The sequence below is a fragment of the Vombatus ursinus genome, unplaced genomic scaffold, assembly GCF_900497805.2.
Source record: "Vombatus ursinus unplaced genomic scaffold, bare-nosed wombat genome assembly UNPS02014818.1, whole genome shotgun sequence".
Taxonomy (NCBI): domain Eukaryota; kingdom Metazoa; phylum Chordata; class Mammalia; order Diprotodontia; family Vombatidae; genus Vombatus; species Vombatus ursinus.
The window spans coordinates 6,178,749-6,186,121 of NW_020954596.1; the positions used below are offsets into that span (position 1 = coordinate 6,178,749).

A 7,373-nucleotide genomic window follows, 5' to 3' on the forward strand; every position below is an offset into this window, starting at 1 on the left:
ACTAGCTATCCCTCCCAAAATTGTGTCATCCACAAATTGATAACCCTGCCATCCATATTTTCATCTAAGACTTTGATAAATAGCCCACATCAGGCCAGCAGAGAACCCTAGGGACCTCCTTCCCAAATGACATTGCACCAGTAACGGTTCCTTCACTAGTTCTCAGACCACTTCATTGCTCTAGCATCCATCTCACACAGCCTTCCCCCACATCCATAAGAATGACATAAGAGATCTGGCCACACGCTTTGCTATAAATTCTAGCTGCAGGAATCCCCTGATCCATTATCACTCTAATGATCTAATGACCCTCTTGATAAAAAGGAAATGAGATCCAGTTGGCATGAATTGCTCTTGATGAAACCAGGTAGGCTTTTTGTGACCATCACTTTCTTAGCAGAATGTTTACTCACCAACTCTTTAATAATACATCATAGAATTTTGCCAGGAGCCAAAGTCAAGCTCACTGACCTGTAGTCCCAATCTGTTTGGTTTTACAGGGAAGAAAACTGAGATCCAGAAAGAAGTGACTTACATAAAATTCTCTTCCTCTCTACCATCCAGCTAGATATGATAACAAGGTCTGAGTCATATCATGTCTCTTTCTGACCTGCAGACCCTGATTGTAAGTCCAGTGCCTTCATACGGTTGGTGCTAAGTTGAATTGAACTATGGAAGCCAAACTATGAATAATAAATAAATTAAAATAAAATAAACTAAAATTATTTCAAGTCAGGCTTCAGCTCAACATAAGGAAGTACTTCCAGCAACAGGATGGGCTAACTTGGCCTGTAGTGAGCTCCCTGTCAAACTGGAGATATTCAAGCAAAGGCCACATGGCTTCCTATGGGAAAATGTCACAGAGAAAATTCACATATCAGTTAGAAGTTTTAACAAGATAACCCTTTCAACTGGGAAATCCTGTAACTCCTAACTGTCCTTTAAAGGCCTGATTCTCTGAGAAGCCTTCCCAGATTTCCCCAGTGTAAGGATGTTTCCCTCTCAAACCTCCTATAACTATCATGTATTATTGTGAATCATAACACTCTTTGTTAGTGTTAAATGCCCCACCTGGACTGTAAGCTCCCTGAGGGCAGGGACCAAGTCTAATTGTTCATCTCTCCTAGAGACTTGTCCCAAGGTTTGTATACAATAGGTGCTTAATTAATGTTTGTTGTCATGTCCTGAATCTTGTGATTCCAGACATAGTAGGAGTGACTGAAAAATCTATTTTATCAAAATCTCTTCATACAATAGCTAGCATTTATCCACAAAGCGCTTCCCATCCATTATCTCACTTGGTCCTCACAGGACCAGGAAAAGTAGAAGGAGCAGGGAGGGGAGGGAGTGCACATTTTATTGTCACCATTTCATGGAGAAGGAAAGCGATGTTCGGAGGTGAACCTACACGACCAATATTACAAAGCTAATAAGTGACAGGGCTGAGAATCAAACCCAGATGCCCTGACTCTAAACCCAAGTCTCTTTCCATCCCTCCACACTCTCTACTGGATAGTCATGAAAGGAATGGAGAAGAAGAATCATTCACTCATTAACCCAAATAATATTGACTGAGCCCCAGGCTAGTGTGGTGGGAAGAGTTTTGGATGGGGAGGCAGAGCACCTGCCTGTGTTCAAAACCTGTTTCTACCTCTTTCTGCCCATGTGACCTTGGGCTAATCACTTAATTTCTCTGGGGCCTAATTTCCTCCATTGTAAAATGAGGGGGTCAGGCTAGGTGACCTCAAATGTCCCTTGCAGCTATGAATTTATGGTTAATTGATATAGAACTAGAAGGAACATGGGAATATCATCTATTCTGACTCCTCTCATTTTACAATAGAGAAAAGAGAGACCTAGGGAGGGGAAAGGACTTTCTTGAGGTCACATGGAGCCATGATTTAAAGCCAGGTTCTCTTATTCCAAATCAGGCTGTCTTCTCATAGAACTGTCTGTCTGGAAAAGAGTGCCTGGATGACCTAAGAAATAAACCATATCATTCATCCTGTGATCAAAGGGACAGAGAGAAGTAGGTTATAGTTATAGTTGAGTTCATCCACATAGGTTCCCAAAGTGGGTGATGTTGCCCCCTGGGGGTGCTAGAATAATGGGGGGGGTGAAAATAGCCTCAGGTGCAATTGGGGGGCATTGAATAAAAATAAGGGGGAGGTAGAAGCATAAAGAAAGAAGAGAAGAGAAGAAAATTTTGAAAAACTGTTCATGCATGTTTTATCCATTATATAACAGAGTTAAAGTGATAGCGATTACATTATTTTCCAAATAAACACACAAAACGCAAGTTATAGCCAATCAATGGTTAAGTCCACCGACAGGTCTTAACAAGCAAGCGTTGGTGGGTGAGAGTGTTGCTCATTGTCGGGAAGTCCAGCATACATTGACAGGAATATGTGTGTATAATGACTTGTTTACAATATGACATGATATGGTTACATGATGTAATATTGTGTCATCAAAATTTCAATGCAGGAAAATTTACAATAAATTTTTATTTATTTATATCATTTAATATTTTATTAATTTATTATTAATATGATATTACTTAATATATTTGTATTATTATAAAAAATAAATTCATTTATTACAAAATTTTTGAATTACAAATTTATAATAAATGATTAAATTTAAGATGCATCATTTTAAAAAACTATTTCTTTTTTTAATGACACAAATTTAAAAAAAAACAACAAACTTTTAAAGGGTTAAAGATAGTAGATTTCCAGGGGAGTGCTGAGTAATTTTTTTGTAAAGGGAACAGTAGGCCAAATAAATCTGGGAACCTCTGATCTACACTGACCAAGCCCAATGGACTTGGTCTGTCCAATTATCTGTTTCTGACAGTTCACTTAGTAAAAATCTAGGTGGAAATTTCATTCAACTACAATCCATAAATACAGCCCAGTGAGGAGAGAGACAGAGAGAGAGAGAGAGAGAGAGAGAGAGAGAGAGAGAGGGAGAGAAAGAGAGAGAGAGAGACAGAAAGAAATAGCTCACATTTCCATAACACTTTAAAAAAGGCTCTTAACCTAGGGACCAAAAACTTAAAAACAAAAAAAATTGATAACTGTATTTCAACATAATTGGCTTCCTTTGTAATTTATTTTATTTTATTTTATTTTTTATATTTTGTTTTGTTCATTTAAAAATATTATTCTGAGAGGCGGTCCACAGGTTCCACTAGATTGCTAACGGAGTCCATGACACCAAAAGAAAAAGGTGAAGAATCCTTGTTTTAAGATTTACAAGGCACTTTCCCTTATAACCCACCCGTGAGGAAGATGTTGTTAAGTCATTTTTCAGTCATGTCCAACTCTCCATTACCCCATTTGGGGTTTTCTTTGCAAAGAGACTGGAGTGGTTTGCCATTTCCTTTTCCAGCTCATTTTACAGGTGAGGAAACTGAGCCAAATAGGGATAAATGACTTGCCCAGGGTCATACAACCAGTAAATGTCTGAGGCCAGAATTGGACTCATGAAGGCAAGTATTTCCAACTCCAGGCCCAGTACTCCATTCATTGTGTCATGCAGCTGCCCATAAGGAAGGTAGTATGATTAATGTTCCCATTTTAGAGATGAACAAAATGAGATCCTGAAAGGTGAAACGATCAAGGTTATCCAACTAGAAAGTGCCTGAAGTGTGACTTATATCCAACTCTTCTGACAGGTATGATCTTTTCCACTCTACCATCCTGCCTCTAATGGAAATTCCCTGGTCACCTGAACATTATGGATTGATGGCTGATGTTTTTTTAAATTTTTCCACCCATGTATTCTGGGTTCATGTAAATACAATCCACATCTTCACCAACACTTATCTTGGAGTCAAGATACTTGGGTTCTAATTCTCTGTGTCCTCATGTGACCTGGAGCTTATCACTTCAAAACTTTCTGAACCTTTATGTCCTTGTCTGTAAAATAAGCATGACAATGCTTATCTCGAAGTCCTCAAAGACCCATTGGGAAGAAAATGCTTTGTACCTCTTAGAGAGCACTTACAGGACAGGAACTTCATTATTATTCTTATCAGTATTATTATTGACATTGTTCTCCCCATTTACAGTTTACAAGACTGAGGAATGGCGGAGTAAAGAGATTTATCCAGGGTCTGGTGGCTCAATACTAGGTCTAGTTGGTGCTGAAATCTCCCAGGAAGAAAAGGTCTCTCCTGTGATTGCATTGAGTCAATGCCACTTAAAAGAAATGGGATGAGGTGTGTCTTTACACTTGGGTGGGGGCCAGAAGCCAATTGCCAATTATGGGTATGTGAATTCCAGGTCGTAATGCCAGCTGTTGTCTGAATATCCCCTCGTGCTAACTCCAAACAAGAAGCCAGAGCGGGGTAATTGGATGGTATTATTTTCACATCCGCGGCCATGGGAGAAGGATCAGGGCAACGGGGATGTGGTCTCCAAAACTCTCTGGAATTGACTCTAAATGCAATTCTGTTTAGGCACATTCCCGACTCCTGACAGGGAAACGAGCCCCATGATAAGGTGATGGGGGTTCTATCAATTCTGTGTTGCTCGGGCCCCAGAATGAGATTATACAGGCTCTGCCCGGGATGCCGGCCTATCCCCCCGCACAAAAGCCCAGCCCCGCGCATGAAATGGTATTTGCCTGTTTATAGGAAGAATGATGAAACTCTAAATGAATCGTTGACCTTTCTTGAATGACATGTGACCTGAGAGATATCTGAGGTGTAGATCACCAGCCGCTCTCTGCAATTGCTGCCTGCTGACTGAAAACAAACAATACAATATCAAATATGGTTTGAAAAAATTGACTTGGTTCAACACTGGACTGGGGTGGGGAGGGGGGCTGTGATGGGGGTGCTGGAGGGGAAAAAAAGTGAATTATTTTGACTCACCGGTCAGAACACATCAATTCATTTCACATCATCTTTCCCTGGGAGTCTGGCAGGCATGAGGTGGTGGTTCAGAATTGTTTGGGCTGAAGCCGTCACTGTATATCTCAGGATTCTCAGTTTATTTTCAGCAGACAGACCTGATGGGGTAGATTGACAGAGAGCTGACGGTTTCAGAGGAAAGATGCAGAAGTAAGCCAAGAAGCCCCCTTTCCCATGTAGGCCTTCTACAGGGGAGGTCCAGAAAAAAACCCAGTAACATCACACCCAACCCCAAACCCTAAGAAACACGAGAGTGAGGAGAGCTGAGATTTAAGTAGCTGCAATAAAGAGACTGAATTTCTGTGGGTGGACCATGCAGAAGAGTTTGGTGGGTTTGAGCAAGCCAGAAAGTGTTAGTCAATCATGGCTCAGTAAGGAGAAGCAGCATGATGGGTTAGTAGGAAGAATGCTGAATGGGCAGTTCTAAGACCTGGCTCTAAAACATACTCTCTAGGTGAGAGGCAAAATGGTGGAGTGAGGCAAAGGACGGGAACCAAACTTAGCCAAGAAGACTTGAGTCTTGTTCCAGTGCCAAGTGCACCAGTCGCTCCCTGTGTGACCTTCGTCAAATCACTGGCCTCAGTCATTTCTCAAATGAGGGGTGGGGGGAGAGATGAGATAGCCTCCAAGGTTCCTTCCAATTCTAAAGCTGGGAAACTATGAAACTTTGAGCAAGGCCTCATCTGAAAAATAAGGGAGTCAGAGGCCTTGAGTTCTTGGGTTCCTTATAACTCCATGCCCTCTGATCCTAAGTGACGTAAAAAAAAAAAAGGAAGGGCAGCTAGGTGATGCAGTGGATAGAGCACCGGCCCTGGAGTCAGGAGGAGCTGAGTTCAAATCTGGCCTCAGACACCTAACACTCACTAGCTGTGTGACTGGGCAAGTCACTTAACCCCAATTGCCTCACCAAAGGAAAAAAAAAAATCTGACCACAAAAAGATAACCCGGCAGACATATGGGTGATATGTGTACGTGCTCACGTGTGTGCGTGTGTGCAATTTACTCTCATTTAGCATGTTACCTACAGTCTGCTTAGCACCACAGACACAAAGAAGGCTCCAACAGAGATCTGGCACTCAAGTGGTCAGGAAGATTCTGAGTGCAAATTTGACCTTAGATGCTTACCAGCTGTGTGACTATGGGCAAGTCACTTCTTCTTTCTTTGCCTCGGTTTCTTCAACTGTAAAATGAGGATGTTGATAATAACAACACCTACCTCTCAGGGTTGTTGCAAATGAGAATTTATTTGTAAAAAAAAAAAAGCACTTATCACAATGTGTGATATGTAGTATGTGCTATATAAATGCTTATTCCTACATAGTGGTTGGGGTTGAATTTAGGATTGGGAAGAGAAGGGAACAAGTATTTTTTTTAACAGAGACTTGGTTTGTAATTTTTTTAAAAAATCAACTCATTGAGACATACAGAAAGCTCCTAACTGGTCCTGGGTCATTGGGAATAAGAACGCACATCAGGCAGCCAAACTTTCTATCCCTGAGTTGGAATACAATTCCTATTTTTCTACTAGACAAAATAGTCCCAATCCCAATGACCCAGTGAGGCAGAGGGCTTAGATTTGGTGGATGAGGGTCGGAACCTGATGTCAGCTTTTGAATCCCAATGCTTTTTTTTACCTCTGGATCTCTTCAACCGATTTACTATACCACAAACCAGAGAGACGTTGATGGCTACAATGATCACGGCAGTCACACGGTGCCAGCAGAAAAACAAGGTGATAAACGTGATGTTATCATGAGAGAAGGTGAATACAGCACAAAGCCGATCTGCCAGAACCAGGTACCATGGGCAATAATGAGGCTGGCTCGGAAGAGCTCTAGGACAATACTTTCCCCAAGGAAAACTTCAATGAAGGTGGAAATGGCTCCTGCAACCACTGGAAATAACAGGAGAAGGGGGATGTGCTGGTCCAATGGTGGCCGACCACGGACATAAGAGAAGAGAATAAATACCTTCAGTGATTGCAGCCAACAACATCGGAAGCCGATCCGGCCCCAGAGGGATAACAGAGAAGAGAAAAGTGAGCATGTGCCTGAGGCCAGAGAACAGATACATGGTGCTGGACTGCCAGTTCATCAGTTTTATCCAGTCATGGTCATTGTACAGGTGCAGGTGAGGCCCCATCTGGAACAAACTGCTCTGCAAGGATGCCAACTGTAGCAAAGAAGACTGAGCCCTCCATAGACGATCCCCATCTTTCGATAATAGTAGTTCAGCTTTCTTCTTTTTCCTTTCTGACTTGTGTGTCTGAGTGAGTATTTCAAAGACCACCAGATCCCAGTGATCAAGAAGAAATTTCCTAGAAGGCAGGGCCCTTGAAGTTTGCCGCTGTAGTGTCAAGGGACCTGTGCGGTCAGTCTCAGTCTGACTCAGCCTCAGTCAGTGCCCTGCCAATAGATAGAGAGGGAACGAGTATTTACTAAGCATGTAC

General features: G+C 41.9%; 1 pseudogene; it reads right to left on the reverse strand.

The window, feature by feature from the left end:
• Nucleotides 1–2,052: 2,052 nt before the first annotated feature.
• Nucleotides 2,053–7,373, reverse strand: part of LOC114023573 — an 8,212-nt pseudogene continuing 2,891 nt past the window's right edge.